Source organism: Dasypus novemcinctus, chromosome Y, assembly GCF_030445035.2.
Source record: "Dasypus novemcinctus isolate mDasNov1 chromosome Y, mDasNov1.1.hap2, whole genome shotgun sequence".
Lineage (NCBI taxonomy): Eukaryota > Metazoa > Chordata > Mammalia > Cingulata > Dasypodidae > Dasypus > Dasypus novemcinctus.
In genome coordinates, this window is record NC_092216.1 from 26,721,861 (window position 1) to 26,739,093 (window position 17,233).

Sequence of the window (17,233 nt, forward strand, 5' to 3'; positions counted from 1 at the left end):
GGCATTTCTTGTGCACGGCAGTCCTGCTCATGGGCCAACACATCACACGGGCCAGGAGGTGCTGGGTATTGAACCCTGGATCTTCCATATGGTAGGTGGATGCTCTATCAATTGAGCCATGTCTCCTTCCAGAGAAAGTGACTTTTAAAATGCCCAGCCTTATTGACACCTACAGAAAGGCTAAGGGAACAACATCAATGTTGATGGAGGAATTAACTTCGGTGGTCCTAGAACTTCAGGAAGAGAGATCCAGATGTTCCAGACAAGAAGAGACGAAGAAGATGCTGAAAACACTGGAGTCTCAAGAAGAGGTCATGAGAACCACCAGAGCAGCAGGCACTTTTCCAAATTAAATTTGTTTGGAATCCCTCCCACTCCCTGATGTTCCCTCCTCCAGCAGTGGGCCTGGGTTGTTCTTAAAGCAGCACTGAGCTTCTGCTCCACTCAGGCCTGCAGAGCCAAAAGGCAGGAACGACCCTCTCCAATTCCACTGAGAGTCTTTGAGGCCAGTGGATCAACAGAACTTCTTCCATGGGCTGGAGATCCTCTATCTTCACCTCCTGGACACACACTGATTTCCTCCTTGGTCAATTCCCCCTTCAAGCACACACAGTTTGAACTTGAGGAACACACCAAAAATATGTGGCTTTCTCATTATAGAGTCTCAACATGAAAGGACCTAGTATGACTGATGAGATGGTTAATATAATTAAGAAACTATTCAAGACTTAGCTCTTTGTTTATATTTGATCACTTGCATATTTATTAACCTTATATTTATAATTTAACATTTTGTATCTTTTAAGTGTAAATTTTCTTTTATTTGTTCTCATTTACATTATATTTAGGAATTGCCTCCGTGGATATGACCTGTTCTGAGATCCACAGATAGCTTCAAACTGTAACAATTGGGTTCATGCTGCCCTTTCTAGGGATCAGAAAATATACTGTTCCTGTGCCGAGTACTGCAGAGGTGGGTATAGGGGCTCCCCCATCTACTAGTTTTCAGGAGAGCCATGTCATGAGTGGCAAAGTCTGTGAGTTTGTCTCTGCAATGGTGATTGCAGTAACCACTACGTGCATATGACACAGACATATATATGTACATACAAATACACATGTATGAAGTTATATATGCATATCCTTTCATTATAACCTGTGTCCCCTTATCTCACTGATGGCAATAATATTTTTTCCCAAAGTCCTTTATAATTTTTTCTCTTTTCATCACTCCCTTTTTTAGTGTGCATGTTTGATCTCTATGTTTCCTACTACAAATCTCCTCAAATATCTAGTGTTCCTGGTTGCTTACTCACACTTAGCTATTAGGGGTATACACCTGTCCAAGAAACTCTGTGTGTTTAGGTGGGGCCTGTGTCTTAGTGTGTTTCTGTGGGTTGATGGAGTAGTCTTTTATAGCAATTTTATTGAGATATTATCACACATAGAGTTCATCCAAAGTGTGCAACCAAATGATTCTCAATTTAATTAGGGTTGTGGAACCATCACCACAAGCAATTTTAGGACATTTTCATCATTCCAAATGGAAAACCCCATAACCAACAGCAGCTACCTCTCAATTCCTCTGTCCTTCTCCCACCCTACATAACCACTAATAACCATTCTGTGTCTATAGGTTTACTTATAATTACACTTTAAACAAAAAAGACCTCTACCATTTGCAGTCCTTTGTGTCTGGTTTTCTTCATATAGGAAAACGGTTTTTATTGTGGTGATTTTCTAATTAGAGGTGTTATAGGTTTATAGAAACTCATGAAAAATACAATATTCCCATATCGCCCCCTCTTGTTGACACTTTGCATTGGTGTGCTATCTCTAGTGCAATGGAGGAACAGTATTAAAATATTACTGCTAAGTAAACCCTGTAGTTTTCATTAGTTATATTTCCCCCTACTCCACCCTATTGTTAGTACCTGTAATAGTGACGTGCATTTGCTATATCTCCTGAAAGAACACTCTTATATTTGTACTTTTAACCACAGTCATCCCACACACATAGTTCACTGTGTTATACCCATGTTCTACCCTCTAGCTTTCCTTCCAGTGATGACCAAAAACTTCCCCTTTAAACACATGTACACGTGTAATTCAGTGCTGTCAATAATACTCATGATCATGTGCTCCCCATCACCTCTGTCCATTTCCAAAGATTTCCAATCAACTTGATGAAAAATTGTGCACAATTAAGTGTTAGTTCCCCATTTTTACACTCCTCCCATCTCTGAGTAGTCTATATATAAGTGTAGATTATAACCCTATGAGCTAGTGTTTGTAAGTAGTTGATATGAGTGCAATCATATTTTTTGTGCCTGGCTTACACAAAAGAAACTCCATAATGTGACATGAATATGGTCTTTATTCTTTCTTACATCCAAATTGCATTCCTATATATATCATCTTTTGTTTATCCATTCACTGGACACTTCTCTCCATTCTTTGGTAACTGTGAATAAAGCCACTATGAACATCAGTGAGCAAACATCTGTTCACATCCCATCTTACAGTTCCTCTGATTATGAACCCAGTAGCATGGTTGCTCGATCATGTAAGAAGTCTATCCTCAGCTTCCTGAGGAACTCCTGAAGTGTCTTCCATAGTGGCTGCCCCATTTTACATTGCACAAGCAGTTCATGACTGTTTGTCTTCCTCGACATCTTTTCCAACAACTGCAAATTTTCTAGTTGTTTTTTATACTGCCCATTCTAGTACTTGTGATAGGAAATCTCATTGTGGTTTTGATTTGCATTTCTTTAATAGGGTGGGGGTGGAAAGCACGTGTGCCATTTTATAGGCTGCTTTCTTGACCAGGTCCTTTTGGCAGAAATGATTTGATTGTGAGGAGGTTCCATTTATCTCTTTCTCTTTCATTGTATGTGTTTGAGTGTAAAGTCTAGAAAACGTTGCCCAGTGCAATGTCTGAAGATTCATCCCCACAATTTTTCCTGACTCTTATCATCAACTAGGGGATAGAGGGACAGGAAGGGGAGAGAAATAAATGAAAAAAATAATTCTATATTTAAAAAAACAAAACCCATCTAAGGGGGAGCAGATGTAATGCAAGTTGTGGAGCACCTGCTTCCCATGTTCAATCCCAGGTACCTTCTGAAAAAAATCAAAGGTAAACAGCATGTTTGGCAGGAAAATACAGATTTTACATAATCACAGATAAACACAAATATAAGTAAATCTTGTGTCAGTATGGCAATAACAAGTACACAATCATTAAGGAAAAGTACCAGAATTGTAGGGTCTTAACATATCATTACAAGGTTCAAATTCCAGAAAAAAATACCAAAAATTGAAGTACACCTATTTGCAAGCTTTTGCAAATTGACAGAAGTACAACAAGTAAAAGCCAAGTAAGAGCCAAACCCAAATCCCAATAGGAGATTCTGGGACGACTCTCTAAGCAAGGGATGGAATAGAAGAAAAATTACCAACAAGAAGGAGAGACTACTTCAGTATCATGAATAATATTTTACTTAATGCACACTTTTCCTTCAGCCATCTATGTAAAACATGGCAAAGAGAAAAATACACTTCTTTTTCATGAACTTACGGAACTGAAGGGCTGAGGCAGGAGAAGGAGGATATGTACGAATCAACCACGGTCATCCTGTCAGCAATGAAGCAAGCTCTAACAAGAGTAAGAGAAGGCAAAGTAGAAGGGACCAGATAAATATAAGAAGTGAAGGATGGATGTGATATGGAAAGACAGAAGTCAAGAAAGGCCACAAAGCTTTGGCCTGAACACTTATCAAGAGGGAAATGCTGACTATGGAAAAGGGAAAGACCAAGAAGGAGAAGTTTGGGGGAGGAGTCTAGAGTTTGGCATTGGCACATTACACACAGAAGTGGGATGTCCTGGATACAACTCTGTGTAAATCTGGACTGTATGGAAAAATTGGGTTAGATAAAAAGGGTTAATGCTCATGCCAGGATAGATGGAACTTAAAGCCAAAATCAGATGACCAGCAAGTGAACCCATTTCTGAAGAAGGAAAGAGGTCCAAGTATGGAGCCCTGGGGGAAAACAAAACTAAAGCTCAGGAATTTTTGGAAGAAAACACAAACCAGCAGAGGGAGACAGACATGGAAAGACTAGAGGGTCCAGATGATAAGAAGAGAAAGGAGAATGTGGTGAAACAAAAATAAGTGATGGGAGGACTTGGGGAATTTTAGAGGAACAACTGTGCCAAATGCAGCTGACGCAGCAATTAGTGTGATGTCAAGGATCTTTTGGGAGTGAGCTCTCCTTTTCTATCACTCAGCAGAAAGGAAAACATGTCCTTAAATGAAGGATACCTGTAATACCTTTAGGTCATAATACTCTAAATTTGAAGGGTCCAAATATCCACACCAAAAAGAACAAGAATTTTGTAATAGTCATTTAATTTAAAAGGATTCAATGATAAAAAACAAACAAACAGGGAAGTATTGATCTACCAAACAACAAAAATGAATCTCAAAACAGTTATTTTCAGCAAATGATGTGGGCACCAAAATATGCCAATTTATTTCACATTTTTATGAATTTCAAGATGTAGCAAAATGAATGTATGCGGATAGAAAATAATGAGAGTGAAAATGTTGAGAGGTGGTTATAGATTGATGTGTATAGGGATTATTTTCCAGATTCTTGGAAATGATTCCTCTCTTGATAGGGAAAGTGGATACTGTAGGTGAAGGAGATGAAAGGTTGGAAAATTCAGTTAAGAAAAAAACATTTAACTATATTTAAATTTTACATCACTTTTAAACAAGCAATGAGAGAGAGAGAGAAGACTGCTCATAAGAGTACAGTGGAGATAAGCACATTTTATTTTCAGTATCATTACCCCACTGACCACCTCAGTGATGAGCAGTTGGGCTGTCAGTTGCTTGTGGATTCCACGCAGAATGTTGGGGAGTTCTCTGGGGTTTGTTGTGGATCCAGGGTTACTTTGCAGAGTCCTGTGATGGTATCAGTGGCACAGAGGGCTTGTAGTGCTCTGTGGAGCTTGTCTTTTGGACGATCCTAGGGAAGCTTTGAGAGGTGGCGATGAAGCATAGTGGCACTACTCCATACCTCACATTCCACAGCCTCCTGGGGGACCCGGGGGCATTTAAATCCTTCTTCAGCATTCTGGTGTGTCTCTTCTTGTTCAGACTTGAGCAGTTTGTTAGAAGCCAAATTTATATAAAACATGAAAAACAGCCTGCGAACACACTAGCTACACTGATGGTCAAAAAGTGTCAACTTCTTGATAAGATGAGTGCTGTGAACAGGAGGTATGCAGAGACTAAGTCATCTTTAGAGGAAGCTTGGCTACAGAAAGTGAGTTTAAAAATGTCCAGCCTAATCGACACCTACAGAAAGGCTAAGGGAACAACAGCAGTGTTGAAGGAGGAATTAACATCAGTGGTCCTAGAACTACAGGAACAGAGATCCAGATGTTCCAGACAAGAAGAAGAGATGAAGAAGTTGCTGAAAACACTGAAGGCACAAGAAGAGGTCCTGAGGACCACTGCAGCACCAGGCGCTTTTCCATACTCAGTGTGTTTGCGATCCCTTCCCCTCCCTGATGGTCCATCCTGCAGCAGTGGGCCTGGGTCGGTCTTAAAGCAGCACTGAGCTTCTGCTCCCCTCAGGCCTGCAGAGCCATCAGGCAGGAATGACCCTCTCCAATTTGTCCATTGGAGAGTTTTTTAGAGCAGTGGTTCAACAGAACTTCCTCAATGGGCTGGAGTTTCTCTTTTCACCTCCTGCACAGACAAGTGATTTCTTCCATAGTCAATTCCTCCTTCAACACACAGAGTTTCAACTTGAGGAACACACCAGAACTATCGAACTTTCTCTTTACAGAAACTCAGCATGAAAGAAAATACTATTACTGACAAGATTGTTCATATACTTAAGAGACTTACGTATATGTTCATATATGTTCTTTATTTCTTAATCTGTTCATATATTTATGTTACAATTTTTGTGTTGATCTTATAAGTATAAACTTTCTTTTATTGTTCTTATCTGTATAATATGTATTACATATGAAATTGTAGGTTGAACATATATGCTGCGGTCACCCCTCGGGCTGAAGTGTGGTTTGCTGGCCTGGCGAGGGGAGTGGCCGCGGTAGGCCTAATTCCACTGCCCCCATAATAGGGTGGTTGGTCGGGCCCACCGTCACCCCTGAAGGAAGCTTGGCATGGGCGCAGAGTGCCCTCGGGTCTCCCCTTCTCGGCAGCCATGCTTCCACAGCCGCCCCTCCTCCCAGATGGCACCACCCGATGCCTTGTGGGGCGGTACCCTTCTTCTTCCTTCTCCCTGCGCAGGCGCAGGGCAGAAAATTCCAGTCTGCCCTTTTCCCCTCCCCCAACAGCAGCAACAGCCAGGCGTGGGCGGGAAACTCAAGTCTGCCCTTCACCCCAGCAACAGCAGCCACCAATCCCTAAACCCTGCCCCTTCCCCCAGCAACAGCGACAGCCAATCCATAACCACCACCCCTCCCCCATCCGGTACCACCCACTGACCTTTCACCAGCAACCAATCAGAACAGGGCGTGGCTTCGACCAATCAGCCTTCCCCAGCCCCTATAAAACTGTTGCCTCTCCCTCAGTAAAGTGGACTTGCGTGTTTACCTTGTCTCCGCGGTAGTTCTGCCATGCGCCCTCCAGTCCTGAGAGCCCCTGACAAGGGCCTGGCCTCCCTTGCCCCAGTTCGTTGCCTGCTTCTCCGGGTGACCCCTTCGTCACCTGCTTCTCCGGGCGACCCCTTCATCGCTGGCTTCGCCGGGCGACCCCGTCAGCCGAACCGCGCAACCCCTTGTGAGACCGATCCCTTGTCTGCTGCCGGACCGACCCCTCGTCCCAAGTGGGACCGACCCTTCGTCCCAAGCAGGACCGACCCCTCGTCCAGAGCTGGACCAACCCCTCGTCCGCAGGCAGACCCCACCTCTACCGACCGAGCAAACCGTCGCAGTTGGCGCCCAACATGGGGCAAGGCAACCCCACCACAGCACAACGTGGGGCAAGGCAACTCCACCACAGCCTCACTCCATAACCTGGCAGCACCCCCCTCCTCTCTTCTCACCTTGGGACTTCTCTCATGCAACATTGCTGCTACCTGAGCCTTGGCTACCTCATATAATCCACGGCGGTCTGGGAGAATCGCTGGATGGCTTTCTCCTTCCATGTCGGGGGCTTATACTGACCCGCTATGATTAAGAGGAGCCTTGGATTTCTCGGGAGCGCACGCTTGCACGTCTGAAGTAATCCTACCACAGCCCTATGCCCTCCTCTCTTCTCACCTTGGGACTTCTCTCGTGCAACATTGCTGCTACCTGAGCCTTGGCTACCTCATACGATCCATGGCAGTCTGGGAGAATCGCTGGATGGCTTTCTCCTTCCATGTCGGGGGCTTATACTGACCCACTATGATTAAGAGGAACCTTGGATTTCTCGGGAGCACGCACTTGCATGTCTGAAGTAACCCTACCATAGCCCTACGCCCTCCTCTCTTCTCACCCCTATCTTTTCGCTCTGCATTGCTGCTCCTGAACCTTGGTGACCTCATATGATCCACGGCGGTCTGGGAGAATCGCTGGATGGCTTTCTCCTTCCATGTCAGGGACTTATACCGACCCGCTATGATTAAGAGGCACCAATAAAACTCTCAGGAGCGCGTGCCTGAGCACCCCCACCCCTGCCTTCACCTCTGCTTCCTCCCCTCCGTGCTTGCTCCCCTTTGCCTTGCTCCACTGCTCATCGTTCCGCCCTCCCCTCGTCGGGGCCTTCTCTTGGCCCGCGACCACCGTCGGAGCCCCACCGGCTCCGACCCCTCGTCTCACCGCGCACCTCGGCACCCATCGCCGCGCTCTCAAGGATGCCGCTCAGCCAATCTGGGTCCCCAGGAGATACGTCAAACCCGCCACCTCAGCAGCGGATGTCCCACAGGACACGGCGCCAGATGCGAGTGATCCAGCACCAACTGAGCCAGCTCACCCTCCACCCCGAGAGGCAACCATCCAACCCTGAAGTCCGTTCACTGCTCGCACTCTACCGTCAGTGCAGATGCCGCAACCCTCGCCATGCTGCCGAGCCAATTAACATAGTCTCTCTCCTTCTCCTTATGCTCTCCCTCGCCACCTCTGGCCAAACTAACCCCTCTCGCCAGCCCCGCTAAACAGCCCGCAACCCGATTTCCCCGGCCTGTGGCTTGTGGAGCTTCCTCCTGTCTCGACCTCACTCCTCTTCTCAGCCATCCAAAGTGTCCTTTCTCGTCCCCCGCCCCCCTCCTTTTTTTGCTTGAACCCCCACTGCGTTGCAGATTGGGCCGCCCCATGTCGGCCCGCCCCATTAACATCGGCCTCTCTCACACCCGTGAAGACTTTGGCCTTCTTATTGTCCTCGCCTACGTCTCCACCACTCCCGACACTGCCGCCACCACCATCGCTGGTGCCCTGACACGACTTGTCCTCACCACTGCGATCCTCCAGACCATCACACAGTCTGCCTCTACCACTCTTCGCCGCCAAGAAGAGATCAACTACCTGTAACGCGCTGTCATTTGGGACTTTTAACAACAGATAGACCTTATAGCCACCGAGATCAATGAGAATTGGACATTGGCCACCCTTGCTTGCAACGGCAAGATACCGCCCACCAAATTGTACATTTGTATCCCCGTCATACTCACCTCCCTCTTCAGCCCCGCTTCCCTCATTGCTTACTGCCTCTTGGGCCTCGGTTACTTGTTGCTGCTGCCATCCTGGCCCTTATTTGAAAAGAAGGGGGAAATGCGGTCACCCCTCGGGCTGAAGTGTGGTTTGCTGGCCTGGCGAGGGGAGCAGCTGCAGTAGGCCTAATTCCACTGCCCCCATAATAGGGTGGTTGGTCAGGCCCACCACCACCCCTGAAGGAAGCTCGGCATGGGTGCAGAGTGCCCTCGGGTCTCCCCTTCTCGGCAGCCATGCTTCTGCAGCTGCCCCTCCTCCCAGATGGCACCACCCGATGCCTTGTGGGGCGGCACCCTTCTTCTTCCTTCTCCCTGCGCAGGCACAGGGCAGAAAATTCCAGTCTGCCCTTTTCCCCTCCCCCACCAGCAGCAACAGCCAGGCGTGGGCGGAGAAATCCAGTCTCCCCTTTTCTCCTCCCCCGACAGCAGCAACAGCCAGGTGTGGGTGGAGAAATCCAGTCTACCCTTTTCCCCTCCCCCGACAGCAGCAACAGCCAGGCGTGGGCGGGAAGCTCAAGTCTGTCCTCCACCCCAGCAACAGCAGCCACCAATCCCTAAACCCTGCCCCTTCCCCCAGCAACAGCGACAGCCAATCCCTAACCACCACCCCTCCCCCATCCGGTACCACCCACTGACCTTTCGCCGGCAACCAATCAGAACAGGGCATGGCTTGGACCAATCAGCCTTCCCCAGCCCCTATAAAACTGCTGCCTCTCCCTCAGTAAAGTGGACTTGCGTGTTTACCTTGTCTCCGTGGTAGTTCTTCTGCCGTGCGCCCTCCAGTCCTGAGAGCCACCGACAAGGGCCTGGCCTCCCTTGTCCCCAGTTCGTCACCTGCTTCTCTGGGTGACCCCTTCATCGCCTGCTTCTCCGGGTGACCCCTTCATCGCCGGCTTCGTTGGGCGACCCCGTCAGCAGAACCGCGCAACCCCTTGTGAGACCGATCCCTCGTCTGCTGCCAGACCGACCCCTCGTCCCAAGTGGGACTGACCCTTCGTCCCAAGCGGGACCGACCCCTCATCCAGAGCTGGACCAACCCCTCGTCCGCAGCCAGACCCCACCTCTACTGACCGAGAAAACCATCGCAATATGCAGTTCAGTCAGTTTTTTTTAAGACAAAAGCATTAGAACTTGCAATAGTATATTGCCAAGAAACTTATGTTATAAGTAAAAGTATATTTTACTTAAACTTTTAATAGATGTAAAATGAAAATAAAATGAGATTTTCATCTTTCTTGGGAAGAAGGTAAACAGTATACTTACAAATAATTTTACAAATTCAATGGTCTATTTGAAAATAATAAAAAATACAAATTTAAAAGATATATCATATCTTTACATGGAACAGTTTTTATTCCCATGCAAGAGTGCTGCAGTATGAGTTCTGTATCAGGAAGAAATCCCTCTTGGACAAGATCAGAAAATCTACACTCCCCATCCCATACCAATCTAGCACTTCTGCTTTCTATTTAAATGACACACCTCCAAGGAAAGCTGAGGGAGGAGCAAGGAGCTCCTTTCCCAGGGAAACAGCTGACATCACTAAGATAATAATTCTAGCCATATATAATAATGCTAGTCATGAAGCCCTGACGAGAGCTCAGGAATTGGCCTGATTGATTGCACATATTCATGGCATAGGAAGCAAGGGCTGTGCTTGCCCTTTGGCTAATAAAAGTTCATGCCAACCACGGTATTACCTGGGATACTCTCTCTGCCTGGATTGGGCTTTTATTTCTGGAGATCTGACTTCAGCACCATGTGGTCCTCACTATTGGGGTAACCTGCCAAATCCTCATGCTTCTGAAAGTCATTCTGAGAATTTTTACCCTATTTCACATTGAATACCTTATTATTCCACCCGAGTCTCCAAGCCAGGGGTCCAAAATATTTAAGCTAGAATTTCCCAGCTCATCCAATCAAAATAAATTTGTAGGGCCAACCTGGAACTTAGCCTGAGAGGATTAAGGGAATCCTGAGAAGAAATTCAAAGCTAGACTTATTATTAGTATTAAGTCATTCATCACTCATGACGAGGTTTCAAGGTTGTAAATGTTATTCCAGGTTCACCACTTTTGAATGAAAGGTTCAATCCTCAGTGTCTCCTCAGAAGTAATAGCTCAGTGGGATAAGGAAGCCTGTGTTCATCATAGAGCCAGAGTGCCAGGAGAAACAGTGCTGACAGTTGCACCCCTAGTTTGCACACTTATCTTTTCTCCATATTCTGCCCTATTGTTAGTACTTGTAATAATGTGCATTTCTTGTATTTCTACTATTAACCATAGTCACCATCCACTAGATGGTTCATTGTGCTATACACATGTTCTATCCTGTAGCTTTCCTTCTATTACCATACATGACCCCAAACTTCCCCTTTAAACACATTTACTCACATAATTGACCGCTGTCAATTAAATTATACTCTCAATAATATGCTACATCACCTCTACCCATTTCCAAACATTTGTAATCAAAATAATGAAAAATTCTTCACAAAGTAAGTGTTAGCTCCCCATTTTTACACTCCTTCCATCTCTGGGTAACCTATATTATAGATTATAACCCTATGAGTTAGCTTATTAGTGGATATTAGTGAAATCATAATATATTTGTCTTTCTCTGCATGGATTATTTTGAAAAGTCCATAATGTTACATGAATAAGATCTTCCATTGATTTCCTTTGTATGTATATATCACATTTCACTCTTTCATTCATTGGTGGATGGACACTTAGGAGTATTGGTGAGCAAAGGTCTAGTCACATTACATCTTTCAGTTCCCCTGAGTATGAACCTAGTACCGTGATTGCCAGATCATATACCAATTTCATGCTTAGCTTCCTAGGAAATGCTAAACTGTTTTCCACAGTGGCTACCCCATTTTCCATTGCCACCAGCAGTGAATGACTTTTCCTCCTTCTCCACATCCTTTCCTGCAATTGCAGTTTTCTGGTTCTTGTATTTTTTACAGTGGTCATTCTAGTAGGTGTGTTATAATATCTCATTGTGGTTTGACTTGCATTTCCCTAATAGCTACTTGTGGAAAGCATCTTTTCATGTGCTTTTAAGCCATTTGTGCTTGCTCTTTGGAAAAATGTCTTAAGTCTTTTGCCCATTTTGCCATTTTGTTCGTCTTCATTCTTGAGTTGTGGTTTTGCTTTATATATTTTGGAGAGTAAACCCTTACGAGGTATATGGTTTCCAAGTATTTTCTTCCATTTTGTAGGCTGCTTTCTTGACCAATCTTTTCAAGCACAAATGATTTGATTGTGAGGACTTTCCATTTATTTTTCTTCCATTGTAAGTGCTTCCATTGTAAATAAGAAACATTTGCTCTGCCCAAGGTCTAAAGATACTTCCTGACATTGTCTTCTGTGAGTTTAATGGTCCTGGCACTTTTCTTTAGGTCTTTGATCATTTTCAGTTAATTTTTTTTTAAGGTATGAGGTAGGGGTAAGGTCTGAAAGGGTGAAAAGGCAGGTGGCTTAAAGGGAGAAAGTATTTGGGTGTCACAAATCTGATAGGGTTTACTATCCATGATTTATAAATAGATTCTACAACTCAACAACAAATAACCCAATTAAATCAACAAATGACCCAATTAAAAATGGGCAAAATTTATTGAACAAATCATCAAGTTCCCACAAACATGCACAGTGCTGATAGTAAGGAAGCAGTGTGTATATGGGTGATTATATTGGAAAAATCATGCATGATTTTTCAGTAAACCTTACAAGTTCTCTAAGTAAAATGATTATCATTCTGGAAATGCAAAGTAGATTATGTTAGATTTGATAAAGGCAATGAAAAATGTTGTCTTTTCATATATAACTACTAAAAGAATAGAAAAATAATGTATATCTTCTAAGTAATAGACATGCAAAGCTAAGAGAGTCCAGATGATAAAACAAAAAAGGAGAATGTGATGAACCAGGAATAAGGGATGGGAACACTTCAAGAAGTCCAAAGGAACCATGTGTGCCAAAAGCAGCTGATGAAGCAATTAGTGGGCTGTGAAGGATATTATGGGATTGAGCTTTCCTTTTCTATCACTCAGAGGAAAGGAAAACATGTCTTTCTATAATGGATACTCTTAATATCTTTAGCTCATAACCCAAACTTGAAGGACCCAAACATCCACCAAGAGGAACGTGCATAAATATTTTGTAATATGGTCATTCAGTTTCAAAGGAGTAAATTGCGGCGGCTTGCTCGGTCGGTAGAGGTGGGGTCTGGCTGCGGACGAGGGGTCGGTCAGCTCTGGACGAGGGGTCGGTCCCGCTTGGGACGAAGGGTCGGTCCCACCTGGGACGAGGGGTTGGTCCGGCAGCAGACGAGGGATCGGTCTCACAAGGGGTTGCGCGGTTCGGCTGACGGGGTCGCCCGGCGAAGCTGGCGACGAAGGGGTCGCCCGGTGAAGCCGGCGACGAAGGGGTCGCCTGGAGAAGCCGGCGATGAAGGGGTCGCCCGGAGAAGCAGGCGACGAACTGGGGACAAGGGAGGCCAGGCCCTTGTCGGGGGCTCTCAGGACTGGAGGGCGCACGGCAGAAGAACTACCGCGGAGACAAGGTAAACACGCAAGTTCCCTTTACTGAGGGAGAGGCAACAGTTTTATAGGGGCTGGGGAAGGCTGATTGGTCGAAGCCACGCCCTGTTCTGATTGGTTGCCGGCAAAAGGTCAGTGGGCAGTACTGGACGGGGGAGGGTGTGGTGGTTAGGGATTGGCTGTCGCTGTTGCTGGGGGAAGGGGCAGGGTTTAGGGATTGGTGGCTGCTGTTGCTGGGGTGGAGGGCAGACTTGAGTTTCCACCCACGCCTGGCTGTTGCTGCTGTCGGGGGAAGGGAAAAGGGCGGGCTGGATTTTTCCGCCCACACCTGGCTGTTGCTGCTGTCGGGGGAGGGGAAAAGGGCGGGCCTGATTTTTCCATCCACACCTGGCTGTTGCTGCTGTCGGGGGAGGGGAAAAGGGCAGACTGGAATTTTCTGCCCTGCGCCTGCGCAGGGAGAAGGAAGAAGGGTGCCACCCCACAAGGCATCGGGTGGCGCCATCTGGGAGGAGGGGCGGCTGCGGAAGCATGGCTGCCGAGAAGGGGAGACCTGAGGGCACTCTGCGCCCATGCCGAGCTTCCTTCAGGGGTGGCGGTGGGCCCGACCAACCACCCTATTATGGGGGCAGCGGAATTAGGCCTACCGCGGCCGCTCCCCTGCCAGGCCAGCAAACCACACTTCAGCCCGAGGGGTGACCGCAGTAAATGATAAAAAATGAGGGAACTGCCGATACACCAAACAACAAGAATGAATCACAAAACAATATTGTGAGCAAAGGATGCAGGCACCGAAATATTGATTCCAATGTATTTCATTTTTATGAATTTCAAGATGTGGCAAAATGAATGTATGAGGAAAGAAAATGAGAATGAGGGAAAATATGTTGGGAGGTGGTTATTGATTGAAATGAATAGTGATTATTTTTACAGATTATTTGAAAAGATTCATATCTTCATAGGCTAATTAGATACTGTAGAGAAAGGTGATAAAAGGTTTGAAAAATTTGACATCACTCAGTTAAGATCAATATATTTAACTGTATTTAAATTTTACGTCAATTTTAAACAAACAGAGGAAGAGAGAAGACTGCTCATAAGAACCAAGAGTGCCTACAACTGGAAGCAGGAGAATTGCAGCCATCATCCATGTGGAATCTAAGCCCCTCTTGATCTAGAGGTGGAGTGGACATCGCCATCCCAGGGTCCACAGAATGGAGGAATAAAATATGGATTAGAGTGGACTTATTGATATTCTACTATGAAACTACTGTGAATAGTAACATAAGAAATTGTATCATTGATGTGGAGAAAGTGGCCACAGTATTACTGTGACAGTGAGAGGAAAGAAGAGACATGATGAGGGTGCATTTTGGGGACTTGGAGTTGTCCTAAATGATATTGCAGGGACAGATGCTGGACATTATATATCCTTCCATAACTGACTAAATGCACTGGGGGAGAGTGTGAATGACAGGATAAACTATTTATTATCCATGTGGTGCAGCTGTGCTCCAAAATATATTTGCTGAGTGCGATGAGTGTGCCATAATGATGGGGGAAATTTTGGTGTGGGAGGAGTGGGGTGGGGGAGTAGGGGGTATATGGTGTTAGAAATAAATCTTCTTCTTCTGGAAGAAAATAAGGCTCACCCGATTGTGGAGAAGAAAAGAATTTATTTTCAATCTTGCAAGAAGGCACGCACAACCAGAAAACATGGCCGGCGCCCCGAACAAAGAAAAATGACACAATTGTACCCCTAAGCCTAGCACACAAGCCCTTCCTCTGTTTCTCCATAGATTGGATACTTCAGAAGTTACAACCTATCTGAGAAGATCTAAATTTCCCATGCAAAAATTTGTGATTAACTGCTTCCCTCATCACATTCCAACCATTTTTGTTTTTATCTGCTCCCCTCTGCCAAATAAGGAATGGAATGTGGTGCTGAAATGGTATTGGCTTAGCTCTTTCTGGGGTATCTTCCTTTTTTTTACTCCCTATAGGACTGGCTTAAGCTGGTTTCCTTTGTTGCTGTTTAACCCAGGAGTGGGAGACTGAGGTAGTAGGCTGCCAGGTTACATTCCTTTATGTGAAAACTAAACTAATATTTGTTTCTTACAATTGCCCCTCTTTCTTTTTAAATTCCTTTTTTTTTTTTTTTTTTAGTTTTCACATTTCTGTTCTTTAAATTCTTTAAGAACTATTTCACACTCTTTCATCATAAGAATCTCTTTCTTGAAGGGGGTACAGATTGTTTTGCCTACACTGTATGGGTATTTGTTTGGTTAGGGCAGTTTTAATGAGTCTTTGAACTAGCCCTCGGGCACATGGAATGATACAGCATCTGACTCTGCTAAGCACCCCAGCTGAGATAATGAGGGAAGTTAAGATGGACAGTGCAACCCCTTTCCATTTTCCAAACCAATTTTTAAGCCATTTTGTGAGTGAATTGCTAATGCTAGAATTCTCTGCTAATTCCTCATATAAGGCTCTTAGACTTTGTAAAGCTTTAGTGATAGTTTTATCAGGGGCAGTGTTATTGGGGATGAATGTACAGCAAATACCTCCAATTATAACACAGACTCCCCCTTTCTTAGCTAGCATCATATCTAAGGCCATTTTATTTTCCTATGCCATTCTGCTAGTAGCATTTAATTGTTTTGTGATTTTTTTAACTGCCTTCCTGGTGTAACTAATAAATTTCTGTTAGTTATAATAGATATAATTAATCCAGTCTACATTTTTATTAATGGTGACCCACCAGAACAAGAATGATTTAAACCCAGCTGCTACCTGATTTCTAGCCTTAAACTCATTTGGGACTCCTCGGGGAATTCCTATATTGTTTAAATAGATCCAGTTATTAAAAGAACCAAGTAAACTTCTTTTCTCTCTCCATCCCTGGGATGATATTTTTGCTTCTTTTTTAAATGCCAGGGTGAATGGGATAGCCAATTGGACTAGAGCACAGATTCTGCACCTCTCAGGCAGTATTGGTTGGAGAACACCCTTTCCATGGTACTACTACAGGTTTGCTCGAGGTCTGACTAAACTGGAGAAATTGTTAGTACAATCGCTGCTTACATATTACACTTATGTACACGAGGCCATAGTTTTAAGGTCTTGGAATCCTTTCTCCTGTCTAGAGAGACAAGCAGAGTGATTCCCTGGGCCCAGACGCGAGGCAGGTATGGCCTTGATGTTTCTGTTTTTGACTGGTGGGAAGAAAGAGGACAACGTACTATAATTTTCACCAGGAGTAGCATTTTGAAAGAGGAGTATCATACACTTAAACTCCTTTTCATGCTTTTCCATACCGAGCAGAAAGGGTACAATATGAGCTGTGGGGTGGCCTGTTGCACAAGCCTAACAGTTGCTTTTGTTTAGACTCTGGACTGTATATTTGATCCATTCTACCCAGGCATTTGTGTACCCATATCCTGTTTCTATTTCTATAGTTTGCTTTAAATCTTTTGCCTTAAGTATTCTAACTGCTTTGGGATTATTTTGAATTGGGGAACCGGCCTTTGGTGGGTTTTCCTGTGGTATTTCTGAAGGGTTGGCTGGAGAGGGTGTTGTCGATGTCATATCTACAGGGGGAGGAAGGACTCGGATATGGAACCTCCCCAGAGGACCTTTACCTGTAACATCTGTTCCCATTCCATAGACTCTATCCACCACTTGGTTCTTGCCACTACTCCTAGTTTTTACATTGTCTGCTTTCTTAATAGTTAGTACTACTGGATTGCACTGAAGACCCTTGCAGTCTGGTGGCGTATTACCTTTATAAAATGTTATCTTACTCTTTAATGGCCTTGAACTTGGTGAAAACTAACCCATATTTATGGTTCATCCCTTATTCTGGGTAGTACATCATACATTATTCTAGGAGGGGCAAGAGGGGGCTCAACTGTAACCATTCCCCACTGGCTCTGGGCATAGGTATTTGTTTTC